General features: G+C 42.9%; 1 long non-coding RNA gene across 1 annotated transcript in view; it reads right to left on the bottom strand.

Annotated features, from left to right (window-relative positions):
* LOC135410782 (uncharacterized) overlaps window positions 1–19186 on the bottom strand; it is a 34300-nt gene extending 15114 nt beyond the window's left edge. Inside the window, exons 1-2 of the long non-coding RNA XR_010428874.1 lie at window positions 17947–19186; window positions 15730–15918 (exon numbers count right to left, since the gene is read on the bottom strand). This is a non-coding gene — a long non-coding RNA (uncharacterized LOC135410782). The remainder of the gene's footprint in view (window positions 1–15729; window positions 15919–17946) is intronic.
* Window positions 19187–19542: the final 356 nt, after the last annotated feature.

The raw sequence follows: 19542 nt of genomic DNA, 5'->3' as shown, positions 1-19542 counted from the left end.
AGGTGAAAACAAGCTGGTATGAGGGTCAAGCTGATACTATAGTGAAGATGAGGGGGAAGAGAGAGAGAAATACTGTTAAAAGATTTAGGAATAACCCAACCAGAACTTGCCAAGGAAAGGAAGCCACTCTATCCAAACTTAGAGGGACAGTTCTGACAGATGTAAGAGACAACACACTGATAGAGACCTGTGGCAAAAATACCAGAGTCTGCAAAAACAAGACAGAGTTTGTGAACAAGAGAAGCCTAGACAACATCTGGTGTTTGGGAAAAGATACCAGAACTGCAATGGCTCCCATCATTTTGGCATTTGCAAACTCTTGAAGGGAGGTACTGGAGAAAGTCCAGTACAGAGTCAATGGCCACTGCCTGACGAGTTCCAAAGGGGTCGTAGGACATTGGATAACACTGCAGAGGATCAGCTGGTTGCTGGGAAAATTGATTGCTTCATTCAAATTGGACAGAAATGTGCAAGACAGTTCAATGCCACAAAAAGCAGTAGTTGTGCTGCTCATGCTGCTATTCAATATTAGAAACTACCATAGAAAACAGCCAACAAAGAGGTAAAACTCTTCCCTTTACCAGGGAAATATAAACTCACTCAGCCAGTGGAAGAGATCAGATACAGAGATCCACTGGCAGAATAGTGTGGGGCATGAAGACAATGCTCAAACATCCAAGGATGATCTGAGAGGACAATGGCAGGGAAGAGACACAGGGGCAAATTAACATTTGAAAACCAGGAAAAGCTAAAGGGACAAGTTAGAGGTGCCAGACCCAAGATGTGACTGCAAACTTCAATCTGATTTCCCTTGGAAATTTCCAAGGTGGGCACCAGCGTGGCCTTGGCAGCTGGGATGCTGAGGTTCCTGAAGACTCACAGAGCGCTGAAGCGGCACAGAGCATTCTGAACACTCAATGAATATTGCTAATTAGTTAATGGATATTTAGACATAAAAAAAAAAAAAATTGCAGTGTTAGGTTAATGTTTTGTAGTAAACTAACATAATTTCTTCTGAGAAAGTTGGAATTTCATATTAAGACAAGCTTGGTGTGTCAGGCACAGGCTCCAAGGACTTTCTGTAGGGCAGAGGACTGGATGCTGCTCTTGCTTTTTGCATGTTTCTCACTGATGACAGTCCTCTGCCAAAACTTGCAAGGTTGTACCTATCTCAAGTTCATGGTGAGTGAGGTAAGGCTCTGCTCACTCTGATGTAATCTGAAATAAATGGGATGGACAAGTGATCAGATTAAAGAAGTGGGTCAGATCTGCTGCTGGCACTGCTCCACTGACGTCAATGGGACTAAGCTGATTTACACCAGCTGAGTATCTGTCCTGGAGGTTTCAATGCATTTAGACAAAATAAATGAAAATGCACATAAAAAGATCCCCTTGGAAGATCCCAAGTCCAAAGCCCTCACTCCTAAACAGAGTAAATAAATCACAAGAAAGCAGTTACTGCAGACATCACTCGTTACAAGTCAACGATGAGCAGAATAAAGGTCAGGCCACCCGAAATCTTTAATTGCTCCTTACACTCCTGAGTGAGAGAGAAACTGATAATTCAGCACAAAATCACCTTAACTCTGACCCAAAGCAAATATCTTAGCAGTAGCTGTTCCTGGAATGAACAGGTGCTCTCCTTTGCCTCATGAAACATTAACTTCAACCACCACCAGGCAACTGAAGCCACAAAATAAAGTTTAGCTTCTGTCCAGAACTGGGTTATACCTTTAGTGCTGAAGAAAATCAGTGTTTGTGTTCTATAGACAGGAATGCAAACACTTTCTGGAAACAAATCTAAATGCATAGATAAACTTTCAGGTGTTCCTTAGACTTATGTTCACACCCTCACATCCTTATCCTAACTCAAATACAATTTCCTTTGGAAAATGTCTTTATAATTGCTGTTCTTCCAAATAATACTTTGGAAATATTACAGTCAGACAACATGTGTGCATTGGCAAGAGTTTACAACTTTGTCCCTGATGAGGAAATATTTAGCTGTTGATAGTGTAAAACAACCCTAAGAAGTGGAAAATCAGCCTTATTATAATGAAATTATAAATTATACAGTTCTCTGCATCCAGGAAAAATAGGCCATATCCTCAAATTGTTGGAAATCAGTGTTGCCCTGCAGAAGTTACACAGCTTTGCTACTCACACCAAGTGAGTGTTTGCTTTTGGTGCATTTATCATACCAAAAAAATAAAACATGCCCTCAGTTATTTAAGGGTAGTGACCTGGAGAGGTGGAATTTCAGACAGGTTTAGAAACACTTGTTTTCATATATGGCTCCAACCTCTATGTATTCCATACAAAAGCACTCTAATCTGGGTTTCCAGTTTACTTCAACCTCAGTAATTCTGAGGTGCTTCTGTTCAAATTGTTAAAGTGCAGAGGTTTCTGGTTGAGGCCTAGAAGAGAGAGGGACAGCTTTATCACAGTTTAGAAGTCCCTCTGAAACCCTGCATTCAAGGAGCAGTCAAATTGACTTGCTGAACAAACAAATTCAGTCTGGCACCTCTCAAGCCTCTGCCACTTCTGTTTCACACAATAAACTCAGGTGTCTTTTCCATATATAAAATATTTGCAAAGTAGATAACTTGTTTATATTTACACTGTTGACTTTTTTTTTTTCCCCTCACAGAAAAATAACTGTTTTCCACTTCTACACTTCAGCCTCAGTCTGGAGGTTTTACTGATTCCAGCTTTTTGTTGCCTCTGGATTCTCCACACCTGCTTTGTGCTACAGAGCATGGATGCAAACCTGGCAGTCTACCTGCAGTTATCAAAGCCTTCTTTCCTGCTGTTTTATTGTGCATTAGAAACCCAGCTCTCCCAACATCTACCCTGGGCAGCTGTATGCAGAATGAGCCTTGTGTTGGATCCATGCTGCCAGCATTCCTAAAATGCTCCAGCTAAGCACAGAATTTGACCTATAGCACAGCGGAGGGAAAGTTCAAACACAAAACGAGATATCCATTCCACAATCTGAATTCCAATAAGTAATTTCCTTTTCCCACTGTTGCACCACAGATTCTCACCAGATAGGCAACAACAAGACAGAAACTTGGCCAGTTTTTATTTTATTTTTTTTGTAACCCATAAAATTTCTCCGAGCAATTGTATGGATTTCAGGCTTCCCTTTGATCGGTCTCTGTAACAATGACTCCGGGCCTTTGCCTAGGTATGATTCCTCAATCCCAACACATACAATGGAAGTGCCCCAGCCCACAGAAAGCCTTCTCATTAAAGCCCTAATCTGTTCCACTACATTCTTGCAAGACAGAATTATCCAGCTTTAAAGCATGCCTCAATAGCGAGCCGTAATAAGACTGATAGAAACAGCTTAAGTAATTGGATTGCTATATGGTATTGAATGTCTGACAACAAAAGATATCAATCTCTATTCTGCCACTGGATCTTTGTCCCAGCAATGAATTCATTTAGTAATGCACTTGGAGGCCTGCAGTCCCTGCAGGAGGAATAACAGACTGGGACACAAAGGCAGGGCCATCTGATGAGCACAGAGAAAGCGACTGTGCCATTCCGAGAAGTTAATTACAGTGAACAAAAGCACGAGACTATGACTTGTTGACCATTACCATAATCACATTACTACAGTCTTCTTTTATTCCCAGCAGCAGAGGGTCTATTCTTCCTTTCCATTTGGCACTGTGCATCATATTTGTGTTTTGTCACCTGAAGTGTATTGTTGAACAGACCTCCCTCTAAAGAGAGCTGGAAATGTCACACTGTTTCTTCTACAATTTATTCTTCAGAGGCTGATTTACAAATACTCCAAGTAGATTACTCTTTTTTTAAAAAAAAAAAACAAAACTTTGGAAAAAGACAAGGGCTCCCAAGATTTTCTGCAAATCAAAATTTGTAAGGATGATTGCCAATGAAACCTTGTGCTTATGACATGATACGTGTATGATTTCTGTATGCTATTATAACTCAGACGTGACAGAATGATTCCTGACATACACCCATCCCACTTTTGGAGCTAAACATATCCCTCACTTGCATATAAACTAAAAGAGGACACATTTGGACCAGATATAAGGAAGACATCTTTAAAAATGAGGGCAGTGAAACACTGGCACAGGTTGTCCAGGGAGGCTGTGGATGCTCCAGCCCTGGAAACATTCTGGGTGAGGCTGGATGGGGCTCTGAGCAGCCTGGGCTGGTGGAAGCTGTCCCTGCTCATTGCAGGGGAGTTGCACTGGGTGACCTTTAAAGGCCCCCTCCCAACCCAAATCATTCTTTGATTCTATGATATTTAACAATTTAACAAACCACAGTAAGGTCCTTTCTAATAACATGTGACAAATATTTTGCTTCACACAAAAGCAAGTTCTAAGACCTCTAAAATGGATGACTTGATGGAAGTGGCACTGGAACCCAGTGTTTTCATATCTATTAGACACAGTAACAAACCCAGGGGCTGAGGTACCTTGAATCCAGGGGGCTGGGGGGCATTTGTGCCTGAGAAAACCCTCAGCTTTTGATTCCATATGCCAGGGGATACATTTTTAACTGGTGTACATCAGCCTAGCACAAAGTTAATATATCTGGTTCCAATAACTCCACACATTTCATATAAAATACAACCAAAATAAAATGTATCTCTTCTTCTTCAAAGTAGCTTAAATGGCACAGTGAATTAAATCCCAACAACTTAAAATTGCTCAAATGGTGCTGTGCCAAAAGCTGTATGAATTTAATTTTTAGCACTACAATCAACTTCAGAAGAGCAGTAAGGACTTCTCGGTTTGGAAGACAAGGAGAAATGGGATTAGAAGACCACAGCAGTGTCCACTACCCCCAAAAAACTCCAGAAACAAAATCTCCAAGTGCTCTCCAAGAAAAGGAAAAAAATAACAAAAATACGAGAGAATACAAGATCAACTTTCTCTGGTGTTCCAACTAGTGGTCAGGAAAAAAACAGGTAAGTAGCAGGAACCTGCCTGAAATCCATCATGGATTCATGTACAAATGACCCAAATTCTCTGCTATTTAACTTAAGTATCATAAATTAGCAGAAGGACTCCCTTTAACCAGACAGCCAGGGAATGGAGAGTGCTGTCATAGAGCAACTGAGCTGCCAAGTGCTAATTGAACACTCCAGCCTCAAAAGAAGCTGTAGTGTATCCAAGCCCTACCTCACCCATGGTTGGAACACCTTGGCTAGTCATTCCAGCCCACATCCTGCCTCTGCAGTGAACCATCTCTGCCACAGCCCAGCTCCCAGAGGAAGGCCAGGGAGGTTTAGGAAGCACAGCTCTCCAGACCTCAGCTGACCACTGTAATTTCTACTTTGCTCGAATGCGTTTCCCCCAAACCCATCCTTTTCACACCCCTAAAAAAAATCCCTTGTGGACCAGCCAAACCCTGAAAAATTTCAGCCAAAGCAGGACATGCTGTAGAAAAGCAACTGCCCAGCAGAGCCCTGTGGAGCCCACTGGGTGACCACAGGGAAGTGGAGTGAAAATCACCCGTGGTTGACTGGAACTGCTCTCTGTGGTACAGTCTGACACACCACGGCACATTTCCTGTCATACACAACCCCTATTCCAGCAACATCCCATCAACACCAGAAAAACAAAAATACCCATGTTTCCTGAAGCGTTTCTCCCCTCCAGAATGGCAATGCACTGCAGAGTTTTGGCTACAGGCCCCCACGTTTGGACATGGAAACTGAGGCACCAAAGGGCACTGCAGAATTCCTGGTTACTTAAACCCGGAGAGGAAAGCAGGCTCTCTGCTCACCAGCCCTCTTCTCTTTCAGCTGGGATTTCAGGAATCCCCCTCAAAAAAAGGTTTAGTTTGAGTTGTGACAGCTTCTAAATCCAGGCCTGACTTTTTAATAGCAGCAGTGCTGGTTTGGAAACACTGAGCAGTAGAGACACTTCCCTATGCAGAGCAATGATTAAAATCAGCAGTGCTGTGGGCTCTCTTGAAACTTGCTGAAGATTTACTCTTTAAACAAGAGGATGATTTATTTCAACAATTATCTTCAGGAGGGTTAAATTATGTGCTTTCAGGGCTCTTATTCACCACAAAATTAAGAACACTGGGTGCCAGCCCTGGAAGCCCCATGATTCTTTGAGACTCGGCACTGACGGAGACTCATCCCGACCCAGGAGAAGGAGCTGTCTCTTTCCCATGGCCACAAAATGCCATCCCTGACCTTCTGCTTGGCTCCACCATTTGCACAAATCCTTTGGCTTCCCCCTACTTGACCTCCTGCAAGTTGCAATGGACATATAAGGCACATGGCTCCCCAGGACCACACCAGGCATGCTCTGGGTCGGTGTCATGACGGAAGAGTTGCTCTGAAAGGATTGACTGATTACAAGCCAGATGCCCCACAGCAATACAGCATTTCCTAAGAGTATCTGTTTTAAAATGCTCTAAAAGACCAAAGGTTTTTCAGGGAAGCAGTAGCTTCCAAGGAGTGGGAAGTCCCCACCAGGAACGCTGAAAGCATTTTTTTTTTTTTTTTAAATAAAATTTAAGGAAGCTTTCCCTGCATCTTACAAGGGAGGACTCTGCCTTCAGCAAGGCAGTCTGAGAGTATATTTCTCATCATGTAAAGCTACTTTTTGGCTTTGATGAACCAGGCTGAAAGTTGAGAGGGAGGGAAGGTGTTGGGGAATTCTTGCGGATAAATAATCTTTTCCCCTCCAAGAGCCCCAAATCCAAACTTAAAGCAAGAGGTCCTTGCATCGGGCAGTTTTGGAAGAATGACTTGTGTCTTTCCCCCATTGCTGGACCCCAAATCTCTGCTTCATACAGGAGAACCCTCAAACGCTGATTCTCCTTTTCCATCCCCACTCCATTATTTCTGTGTCCCTTGATTTCAGCTTTTGCTCCCTCCATGGTTTTACAGCTTTGACTCAGCAAACAAAAGCCAGTTGTTCTGTGTGTCCTGGACTTGTTCCTGTTCTTTTCACCACAGACCAAGATCCCTTGAAATGAGCCATTGACACTGCCTGGTGCTCAGTGTCAGCAGCAAGACACTCTGCAATATGGAGAGTGAAAGCCTTCCTAAAACACGTCCTCCAGAATTAAAGACACCCAAAACACACAGGAGACTTGAAAATTGTAATGTGATCATCCTGTAGGAAGACCACAGGCCCTGAACCAACAGATTTCCAGTACCACCATGCTATGACTCACTGTGAACTGACCTCCAGCAGCAATGTGAAAGATCAGGCTGAAAAGTCACACTCCTGTCATTTAAATACCTTTATTTTTCACTCAGCCATGATTTTTAAGCAGTAAAAGCAGATAATGCCTTCCTGGCTTAGCCAAGCCATTGCTTTCTTAGCAGCAGGATTCAATGTATTTCCACTTTGATAGCCTAAAACCTAAAAAATAAGAGCCATGGATGAGATAAGTGTTGTAAAATCTTGTCTAGACAGTTGTTTGTAATATGTGGGCATTTAGCATAAATTTTATTACTCCCTTATTACAATAGTGTCCCTATGTAAGTTCCTCGTCCGAAATACTGAACCCACAGGAAGGAGAGAAGAGAGCAGAAAGAAGAGGGGTCTGGAGATTGGCAAGTGAAGTGCCCAGGAAGGTTAAAGAAATGTCTGGGAAAAACAGGCTGGAAACACACTGATTATCATTATTAAAGAAAATGATATGAGAGTTACACGCAGAGATGTACATAGCAGATCAAACACTCAGCATGTGAGCTGTGTCCTCTTCAGCCTCTCTCCCAACATCAGACAAAGGTTCTGCCAATGAAGGAGAAAGATAATATGTAAAAGTGATTTAAGAGAAGTCTCAATATGAATAATTAATCCGTGGAAGTCTCTGCCAGAAAACCAACCAAGAAACCACAAATGCTGCGTTTCAAAATGAATTAGTGTTATTTATGACAAGTTACAACCACAGGGTTATCGAGCCCTGTGATGCTGATCCAAAAGACTAACGATAATGAATGGATATTTTTTCATTCAGGCAAATAATGTATTGCTTTTTAATTTCTTTGCTCCTTATACTGACCAATACCAACCGATGCTATAGAACTGGATATCTTATCTGGCATGACACTGGCCATGCTTTCCTTCCTATGTCACTGACTTCTCTAGAATATTGTGATACTAACAGCATTTTCCTTGTTTAAAAACTGTCCCTTTCCAGCTCAGAGTTGTTAGAAATCTCTTGAATGCGGGACTTGAATTGTGAAAGTGCTGCTTATACAAAAATTATTGTGATTACAGCTTTTTGTTGCCAAAAAGCCAATGACTGTTTTGAGTGAGAACACAACTCTTGTGCTGACATAGCTAAGTGTAAGAGATACTGTGAAGGAACCACACTGCAATAAAAGCAATAGCTGAATTAACAGTTATGTAAAAGCAGCTGGTCCTAATGTTTAAGGATCTTCTTTACAGGCTTTTGAGCTTCTCTAAGTATGGGGTAAACTGTTTATTTACTTTTTTGAAAACCTTGAATTAAAGACTAATCAGTTTTAACTGTGGTCAAAGTTATCAAATATTTAATCATGTGATTTAGAAAGCTGGGTCCTGACAAAAAATGTGTAAAATAAAGACCCCCACAGGTCCTTTTAGATCAGTTTTCAAACTATGTTTATCAACACTCTTTGAGTCACCAGAATGAAAGACCAGCCTTGAAAGCCTTGCACACAGCAAGGTACTTCAGCAAAAGAAGCTCAGACAACTGATGTCTTCTGTTTCATGTTGAAGTATATATTTCATTTCCTGCCTGGGTTGTTTTTGTGTAGGGTCTGGGCTAAGTGCTTGTTCCTAGGCAGGTTTTCTCACTCACTTGAATTCACTTTATGTCTCTGTGCCATTTTGCTGTCCCAATTGCTTAAACTCAGTTTTATGGACTAGGTATTTTCTCCCAATTAATATAGCTGATTTCTGACACCAGTTATCAGTGCAAAGCACAACCACCACAATCATACTGGGAGCTGTTTGTTTGCTGTCTTAAAAAGATTCCAAGATGACTTCCCATACATCTGAGGCCAGCTAAACACTGTGGGACAGGATAAAACCTCTTGGACTCAATGAGAGATTTTCTAGGAACTTCAAAATACTCTGTATAAAATTGCCCAGAAGTTGTCCAGCCTGCTTTAGAGCTGGTCTACTCCATGCCTTTCATCAAGATCTCTTCAACCTTTCTACCACCAATGAACTTCCCAAATTCTGCAAGCCCAGCATCTTCTCCTCTGGTGATGAGGATCACCCAGCTAGCCACTGGATGCAGAGTGCTGACTGAATTTCAGATCTGCTGGCCATTTATCTACCAAAAATGAAGCAGGTCACACATGCAAATCCATTCTGCTTTTGGAAGGCATCGCCTTGGAAATAAATTTCCCAAAAATCTTCCTCTAATAGCAAGTTTCCCTTAGCAAAGTTAGGTTGGGATTGTGATAATCCTCTTTTAACAACCCTCCAGCCCCCCATTTTTTGCTACCTGAAATCCCCAAAATAAAGACCATGTTTGAGTAGAAAAACAGAAGCCACTGTATGGAGATACCCCTTTTGGAATGCCAGCTCTATTTTCCCAGGTCAGGCCTGACAGCTTTGTATTTTGTCACTTGATGTGGATAGTTTGAAACAACCTAAAACCAAGCCATGCACAAACTTCTGTGCAGCAGCAAATCTTCCCAATCCCTTGCCACCAGTGACTGCAGAGCACTGACAGCAACACAGGCCCTCTTTCTCAGGGAAACAACATGCTTAGAATCACAGCAGAGAGAACTGTCAAGTCCTATTTCCCTTCCTAATGGCTTAGCAAACGGGATGGTGGATTTTTCCAAGCATCTAACTTGGGAATTGATAGTGTTTACCCTTGGCTATTATTTTTAAGGAAGCCTACTCTGGCCACAGTACAAACATCCCTTTTGCTGCAGGCTGTCCCTTTGTCTAACAGCCCTGCACTTGGAGCCTATTGACTGGCCCAGTGCTCACACAGAGAGGAGCTTCCCAGGATACAGAGCTCAAACTTTCACTGGTCTCCATTTAGGCTAAAAGTGGCCACGTTAAAAAAAAGTTCAAAGAACCGGCAAACAATTCCAGAGTCCCAGAGAAATAAAAAAATGCTGGAGGAAATCTCTGTTGGTACAGTGGGAAAGCATTGTTTTCCACCCAATCCAAGCTATCCCATTGACAGTTCAGAAGAGCAGCATTCCTACAGTCCCCTGTCCTCCACACAAGGAGCAGGCACAGACCAGGGGAAGATGAGAAGGTGCAATGCATATTATCCTGTGACCTGACAGTGTCAATCCAGCTTGTGTCCTGTCCTTGAATCTACAGAGCCCTGGGAACACGTTCTACTCCAGCAGTATGGACCAGGGTGCTTCCAAAAGGTGCAGGAGTAAGAGAGAGGGGATGAGAGGTAAGAGCCACATTCAGTTCTATGTGAAGAAACGTGGCTTATAAAGAAGTGTTGCCTTTCCACTTGTTGGCTAGAGGAAATAAATTACCTTCTTTCTGCACAAGAAAAGGGTTGTTTCCTGCCAAAGGTGAGGTACAGGCCAGCTGGAGAGGCACATGGAAGGAGTCAGTAGGACAAAGGAGAAAAGGAGAGGTCTGCAGGACCCACAGGAGGGAATACAGTTATCCCCAAAATCCCATTGTTGGACAAAAGACCCTTCTCCCTTCTGCAAGGTCCATCCTCTTGTGTAGAGAATTCTGTGGATCAAGACCCTGAGGAGTTCAGGAATTACATGCCCATCACTTCATGAAGATGCATTCAGGAAAGGACTGGACAAGTCATTAAGCTAAAGAGTGACTTCACTGCAACAATTACTAAATCCTTATCAATTCAATATTTACAATTAATCATTGCAGCAACATATTCACTTCAGTATAAGTAAAGCAACAAGTTTAAAAATATCTAGCAGTATTATATTTTCCCTTAAAAACTGTTCTGAGGTAGATTTGTATTCTCATAAATAACACACTAAACAAATGAATTCCAATTCAAACAGCTAATACTACAAACATTCTGAATTGTTTTGTTCTACAAGTATGAACAAAGTACGAAAGTTAAACTACCTAAATACTGAAAGTTTAGTTATGGAAAATGACTGGATGATGTGCTTTAACAGCATTATGGGCAAGCAGTAAAACAAACATGTTTTGCTGCAACTTAGGCAGAGGGAGGCTCAGGGAAACCAGAGAGAGAAAGAAAGTAAGAGATAAGAGGCAAAAGTTGGTATCAGTGAGATCTGGTGCTGAGTATGCCCCTTATATGTTACTTTGCAAACACAATGGAAATGCAAAAACAGGCTGGAAAAATTCCTCTGAGGAGAAAAATGTATAGCCTTATATACCCCTCTCCAGTATCTTCTTTAGCAATCTTGCCTTTGGTTTCAGTGTAACATGAACAGACCTATCTACTTACAAAAGCTCCCCTCTTCCCACCAGCCTTGTTTGTTATTTTATGTGTTTCTGCATCATTTGCAGAGCTTGCTTTGATCTACATTCCTCCTGGATGTGCGGTTTCCTTTTCGGCTACCAAAAGGAAAACTGTTTGGTTTGAGAATTTGCTTATTTTGAAGCTCTGCTGGCCCAAAACACCTATTTTTAATCCAAATGAACACAGCTCGGTGCTTTCAGCTCTTCAGCACTGGTTGCCTTCCTTTCAGGAAAACCCTCTTTGAACAATAAGTGACCTCTTCATGCTTTAATAAAATGCCCAAACTGTAATTCTAGCTGGCATAAACGAGAGCATTCAGTTTGCTACAGCTGAGTTGGAATATTGACACTCAGGCATAATTTGATCCTTGAATTGCTTTGATTTTAGCACCATCCTGAAACGGTCGATATTTTATTCTACATCTGATACCCAACAACATGTACCATGCTGCTCTGAAACACCATCAGAGCACATAATTAAGAATTCTCTCAGTATTTCTTTATTACAGACTCAATCTGTCTTCATGGCAGAATTCCTGCATCCTCCAAGGGTTGGCTGGGCTTTGGGGTGTTTGTGTATATGACTCTAAATCCTTCTGCAGGCAATATGTGATGTTGAACATAAAGTCTGGGCCATTTTAATCCTTCCTCCTTCTCTAAGAAGCATCACAATGCCCCCACAGTAGGAATAGTCCATAGACAAAACACAGTTCATAAATAACAGGTAAACAATCTTCAAATGAGAAGAGAAGACGGGACACATCCTTGGATTGACTCTTTGACTGGGAAACAGGATATATTCTTCAAGGACCTTGCAGGAATGGTCCCAGAGGACAATTAGAGATTAGATCTTCTCTTCTATGGGGTTAGGCCACAGGAGTTAACTTGGGAAACAATTCAGATAAACAAAGCACTGGCAAGAGGAAGGACACTGTGAGATTTTGCTCCTGTGTCTTTGCCAGACACAGGCCTTCATGTCAAGCTCCACATTAAGAACTTAGTTTCAAGTGGTAACAGAGCATGAACTGACATCACCAGTACTGGAATGAAGCAACCTATGATTCTGGAGGCTAATTACCTGTTGTGGGACAATTCTTAATGAGACAGCCTAGAATTAGAGCATCCTCATCCACTGACCAAAAGTAAGGGCAAATGTGCTTAGTGCTCAATAGATACCCAACTGCTTTTATATGAGGGCAGAACCTGGAGATTCATCCTCTTCTCACCTGCAGCCTGGCCTATCAAATGCAGTCAAAGGCAGACGTGCTCTCTATGATTAAGTTTTGTTTTTAGAAAAAAATGGTGAGGGAAATTAGTATTTGAGTGCATGTGCACACACAGGTACTGCCACATGTAGAGCTGCACAAGCAGTGGGGGAAAGTGTTCCTACTTTGCAAGGAGAAAAACATTCCTTACAAAAACACAGCTACGGCCACTTCACCAGAGCAAATATTAAGGAAACAGTTATCAAGGATGAGTAACTGAAACATCTGAGAATAACTTCCCTTTTCCAAATAAATATGTATATGTGTAAGGGGGGATAAAAGCAAACACATGGAGCAATGTATGTGCATGTGCAATGTATATACCCACCCTTGTAAGCAGATATTAATTATGAAGAAGCTTTGCTGGAAGCTCCTTCATATTTGCACATATATATATATGTAAAATATATGTATATTTTACATATATAGAACTTGTAAACTACTCTGTATTCAATCTAAAATAGAGCAAATGGAAGCTGTTTCCTGCTAAGTGCATGTGGATGAGGCCAGTGCAGCTTTTAATGTAAAACATAGTGGTTTTCTCCACATGCTCTCTTGAAACACATTTCTCTCTATCTTTAAAAGATAAGGTTTTAATAGTAAAGATACATTAGAACACAGTGACGGTGCTCTATGTGTTTCTTTCTGTGATCCATCTAAGGAAGTGAGAAGATTAAAATAACCCAGAAAAGAATTATTATTACCTGAGGCATCCAAAAAGCAATGCCAAGGGATGATCCAGGAAAACACTTGGTTTCTTTTTTTTTCTATACTTAAAGTATCTAGAAACATATACAAATTGTGAAAGCTAAAAGCAGCAAAACACCCCATATCCCAGCTGGCAGTGCACTACAAAAGCAGCACATGAGGGTCACCCCAAAGCAGTGGCTGCCTCAGCTGTGCTGCCTGCCATCTTCTGCACTGCCAGGCCCACAGCTTGCACCCTTAAGGCTTCCAACTGATCCACTTCAGTGATTAGGCTGATCCAAGGACAGGGACAGGAGAGCAGGATTTAATGGGCAGGCAGGCAGGAAAAGTCTTTTAACACTTTAGAAAACATTGACTTGGTGGAAGGAATTGGCTAGCTCAAGGGATTAGTAATGAGATCCTGAGCCCCTTAGCTCTAGGTCACCACACTGAATCTGGTCCAGGTCAGCAGAAATCAAAAGCTGTTGCTGTTCAGTGGCCTTTGGGAAGTCAGCTGGTGGTCCCACCCCACTTACCTCTGGCAAAATATTTGTACCAAAACTAACAATAGCAGTTGGCAGCACATGAAGGAAAGGTTTAGGACTGGCACAGTACAGGAAAAGTCTGAGCAGAGAAAGGTGTCCCAGCAAACACAGTAGGCTGGAACTCAAAAAAATGGGAAAAGAAGCTCCCTGATCATCTGCAGATTTCCAGTGTGACTTGGGGCAGGAGACAGGATCCTGCTCACGAAAACTTTATTTCCCCATTGCTGTGGTCTTCACAAGGCATTTATGACCTAAAAGTCTCTGAAGGGCAGAGCAATTGCTGAAGTTCAGACTCTCACCTTTAAAATGGGAGTAATTAGCTCACAGGGCTGCTGCAGGGAGAGCCTCAGTAAAGGGGTGACAGAAAAGCTAAACAAGAAACACAGACGGGAGAAACCCCTTTCTACCTAAAATCAGGTCTCCTAAGTCCAAAGCAAGGCATTTGCTGAGTTTGCACAAGGCTCCCATTTGCAAAGCTCTGTGCTTCACGTGCTTAAAAGAACAAATTCCCCTTGTAGAAAAAGTACCCCCCAAAATCCCCCACATTTCCACTGCTGCCCAGCAGAGCAGCATCAAAGAATGCAGCTGCTCCCAGCTTTTATCCCACCTAGGATGAAATTCTAATGTCTGTGTTGTGCAGGAGGTCAAATAGATTATCATAATAGTCCCTTCTGGCCTTAAAAACTATGAAATTGGAGAGTGAATCCCACGATTTCGGTCACCATTGAAGGCAGGATGGGAGGCGGCAGACCTCAGTGATAGGGTGTGATATGGCAGAGCAAATCCAATGTTCTTAGGCCCTGTGAAGCTGGGAAAAGGACATTTTGCCTTCTTTGTTGCCCCTTTGGGACACCGAGAGAGATGCAGGTTATAATAATAAGCCCAGTCCACCCTCAATGCATCCTAAGATTATTGCCTCTTACAGGAATGGGTGCGTGAAGGATTGAGAAACACTAGTTATTTTCAAACTGGATTAAGTCTTTCAAAAGCTAATAGGTTTCCAATGAGCTGTGGTGTTGCTGCTGCAGCTGCTCTAATTTGAGAATAAAAGAATGCAGGCTTTGTGCCTGGGGACCTGTTATTGATCCGAGCAAGAAGGATGGGAAGGAAGGGGGTAGAGGAGGGTTATCCTCCTTTCAGCTGGGGCAGGGGCGTTCTTTTCAAAGTCACATTATCTGCTAGTAACAACAAAACCTAACCCCATGACATGCTGCTCTATACAGGATTGCACTTGTTGAGAACCAAAAGCATTAGGGGGAAAAAAAAAAACAACCCTCCACTGGCAACCTTGTGCAGCAAACTTCATTGAGGGCCCACGAGACTCAACAGATGGGTCTCGAGACTCCCTCATTAGGAAACGTGCCTGGCCCTTTGCATCTGCTGCCCTGCTCTGCTCTGTGCCATGCACTCATTAGCATCCCAGGCTCACAGATTCCTTAGCACGTGCTTCCAATAAATATTGCAAAGAAAGGAGGGGAGGAAAGCCACTGCTTGGAGTAGCAAGATGAGGGGTCACCCGCTAGGCTGGGAAATCCTTACACACACACACAAACACACACACACAGAGCCCCAGAGGAGGCAGGACAATAAAAGGCACCCAACCACAAACGTGCAGTTAAAGGGACAGGTGTGGAATTGCTCCTATTCAAGTTGTGGCAGATCCCGATTCGTTCCCCTCTGCCACAGTAAAAAAAAAATCATCATTAAATATATATAAACTCCCCCCAGCAATTCGAGGCAACACACAGATTGTGGATCTGCGAGAGTCTATTGCTCCTTTCAGACATAAAGCTGATGCACACTGGGTAATGCCATTACCTTCAAAGAAATCAGTTGGTTTTAAGGGTCCAGTTCTACAGTCAGGCTCTTTTTCTTTTGGGTCTTCACCAAGCTGCCCCAGTGCCACAGGTCGGGGATGTCCTTCACCACACATGGAGTGGTCCATGACTCACAGCCTGACGTCAGGAGCAATCGAAGAGCAAATCATCTCCAGGGTGTTTGAAAATGCTGTGAGAGAAAACAGGTGTCAGGGAGGCAGGAATGTAACACCCTCCAGGTACTGTGGAAAGAGCAAAGACAAACCTTTAACCAGAGAGGCAGGGTGACAGGGTGTTTTGCTCATACCCCCAAGAGTAAGGCCCTCTATTTGCCACCTCTCCATGGGGCCCCAAGCCTATTCCTACTGCATTCCTTCTCATTTACCCTTGTTCCCACTGCCCTGCTAGAAGCTGCAGGCACTTTTTCCATAGCTACCTCCAGAGTGGGACTTGGAGAGTCTCAAGTGATTAACTATGGATGTTGATACACATCCCTAACTGAAAGTTTTTTGTTCCTTGATTTAGGCACATTTATATTTCGGGCTGAATCTGGATTTTAGCATCTTTAATGTCTCCAAATGTTTCTTCAGGCCAAACGAAGCAACTCCCTCTATATCTCCCCCAGAGGAACAAGTAAAATCAAGGCCCAGAATATTAGATCAGCCATGGAATAATGGCAGGCAAAGGCAAGAAGTTATATACTGTACACTCAAATTTAAATGCGCTAATCTGTTCGTTTTAGTCATTTCCTTAGCTAAATGACACCCCTGTGTACTTCAGTCTTGCACCCTCAGGATAGTTTGTGATTGGGAATGTATTGAACACACACTCTTACATGCAATTAATGACGAGGAAAAGATCTGCATGAAAAGAAGACTTCAGGCATTTTGATGCTGCCATGACAAGAAAATGAACCTTGGTCTGAGCACTTACTGAAAAAAAAAATGGACTCAAAGAAGCACCTTTGCAGAAAGCTGTGAGGGGAACCCCGCTGGAAACTTGGACCTCTGTTGGAAGCACCCGTTGTTCACTGGAGACAGGGCTCAGCCCAGGTTTCACTGCAGCTTCTTCCAGGACTGACAGGAATAGCTGAGGTTGCTGCTTATCAAAGGAAAGTGTCATCTTGTCTGTGACAGAAGTGCCAGCACTGCTCAGTGTCACAGTATTTGCACCTACTGGAAGCTACTCCAGCTTGATAAGCTGTACCCCTGCTCAGACCTTAAACTGCAGTCTCAGCTCTCCCCTGTTTTTAGAAAGCAGGGATTTGAGATCAAATCACCGGTGCACAGGAACCCCACCACTGGGGAGGATAAGTGAAGGACAAAGCCAGGTTAATGGGGAGGCATCCAATCCTTGAAGGGTTAACAGAGAAACAAGCAGAAAGCAGGTTTTATGTGCATACAAATAAAGGAAGCTGAAGGAGAAACAGCACTGTTCTCTGGAATGGAGTAAGCTCTCAATTTTAAGCTGCGACAGAAAGCAATAGTGTTATGGATTCACTTAATTACAGCTGGATAGAACTTAAAAGCTCTACAATAGATGTATTTTTTGGCTCTACAACTTTAACTCTTTCAGGGACTTTAATGGTTCTGAATGCAGTAATTTCTGAGTACCCCAGAGTCTTTTTTTTTTAATTATTGTTCTCAGAGTGTCTTCTCAAAGAGATTTAGTGCCTCACCTTAATTCCTGGGACCTAATATACAGAAAAACTAAGGTGGGAATTCCTAAGTGATAAAACACACATGCACAATAAACACAACACAGCTATGAAATCTTAGTTCAAGCAACACACTCCAGGGAAAGAGGTAAGTGCTTGTAGCAGCAAACTGGATTTGGGTATCTGGTCACTAAAACATCTTCTCCAAAATCTTTTGTCACGTTTGAAAAGCTTGCCTGGAGATACAGCTTTAAGAAATTGCCTGACTTGGAAGAAATGGAAGCTTTTATGGAAGTAGCATTGGGTAAACTGTGCTCTTTCTCCTCACCTCTGCCACTTGCTCAACTTTCTCAGCAGAGGCAGTTTTCCCTCCTGATCCATTTGTGAAACAGCCTAACGTGGGGTGTGGCCTCCCCACGAAGAGCTTCCTAATTAGTTTCTAAACATTAAATGATTATGGAAGCGCAATTCCCATTCCACTCAGGTGATGAAAAGCTTTACAGGAGTTCAGTCTCACTTTGTAATTAGAGAAATTAGCTTTCTAAGTTTAGATCACTCAACTGTGCAAATGGGTTCATCTGCTGGAATGTGTTGCTCCGAAATGCGTGTCAGCCAAGCAGCACGGCACGGTCCCTATCTCTGCATCCATGACACTCATCCAAGTGGGGAGGTCAGTCCCGGTGCTGCAAGAGGAAAATGAAGTGTTGTGGGTGTATTATAGGAAAGGCCTTATCTAAAAGCTCACTCATCCGTGATTGACTGCAGCGATATGTCCTTCTCCTTGCAGCAGGGAAGCTTAACTCCCAGATAAAGGACTATCCAAGTGGATGAAATTTTCCCTCTTTCACTCAGTGTGGCCAGAATTATACCTAAAGCTACAGCAAATTAATTTTAATGCGTAATTTCGAGGAGCAAAACTGCTTTTATAAAAATCTACAGAAACAAAGGGCTTCTGTATCCTCTTTGCTGTGAAATGAGGTCGTCGAGCTTTATGAATTCTTTATGACTACGTATTCCACCTGTCAACAGAGTCTTTTCTGGTAGCCCTTTAACTGTTTTACTGGAGCCTGATGCAGGATCAGGCCCCCATGATTATGCAACTGTCTTGATCTGCATCACAGTAGTAAACAAAAGTTTAGTCACTGACTTCAAAATGAGATGGATCAGGTCCCTGAACGAAGACTTTTTCCAGGGGCGCCATTCCAAGCTTACCTTCAGGTATCACAAATCTAAGGAAATCCTGTGGGATTGTTCGCAGCCACGACTCAATGACTCACCCAGCTTTAAAAGGAAATTACAACTTTCCTAACACAAAGAATTGACTTCACGACACCTGACCCTCGTAAGCCAGGCACTCCCTCTGAAGGCTGTGATCCCCGTCCCACCAAAGTCCTGGGCAATCTCCCAGTGGCTTCAATGAACAGCTCTAAATTAAGGAACTGATTCAGGCCCAAAGCAAAAGCAGTGCCTGTAATTCTGGACTTTGGCACAACTAAATGTCCACAACGGCTTCTAATGTGGATGTGATCTAATTATGTCGGAATAGGAAGATCAGCAGGAAGTAACTTTACGCAGTGTGAGAAGCCGAGTGCCAGACGTCTAAAAGTTCTTCACCAGCCACAAAGGAAGACACGTCAGCTCCACGCTTGTGGGACATGTAAGCAGAGCCCTGCAGCAGGAACCTTATGTGCACCAGTCTCTGGCTACTCAAAGCCGCTCAGTTCAGGCCCCCTGTGCCCACGAAGCAATTTGTACGTTGCTGTATCTGTAATGAAATTAGTACCTCAAAAAGATGCCCGGGTTTCAGTGCTGCTGTGCAGGGGTTAAAGATCTGCCCTTGAGAGCCTGGTGGAGAAAAGCAAGAGACGGGACTTCAAGGGTAAAAAATTCGGGACTAAATAAAGTGATTTCACCGCTGACTTCCATGAGGTCAAAATTTCTTCTGCGAGGGAGAGGGTTTGCAACGCGCTTCTGCCACGTGACTCGTGCTCTGCCTTGCTTTACCTATCAGTAATACTCCCCATCTCAAGACACTGGGAGGCTTAATTCATTAATGCTTGCAAAGCATTTTAAGTTGTTGGACGAGTAATTGTGTTTGAGGGCAGCTACACTGCTGAGTCACAAGCACTGTGGGAACCAGAACGCTGGATTTCCTAA

Source organism: Pseudopipra pipra, chromosome 3 (assembly GCF_036250125.1).
Source record: "Pseudopipra pipra isolate bDixPip1 chromosome 3, bDixPip1.hap1, whole genome shotgun sequence".
Lineage (NCBI taxonomy): Eukaryota > Metazoa > Chordata > Aves > Passeriformes > Pipridae > Pseudopipra > Pseudopipra pipra.
The sequence above is the reverse complement of the archived record's forward strand: the minus strand, read 5'-3'. Positions and strand labels throughout refer to the sequence as shown.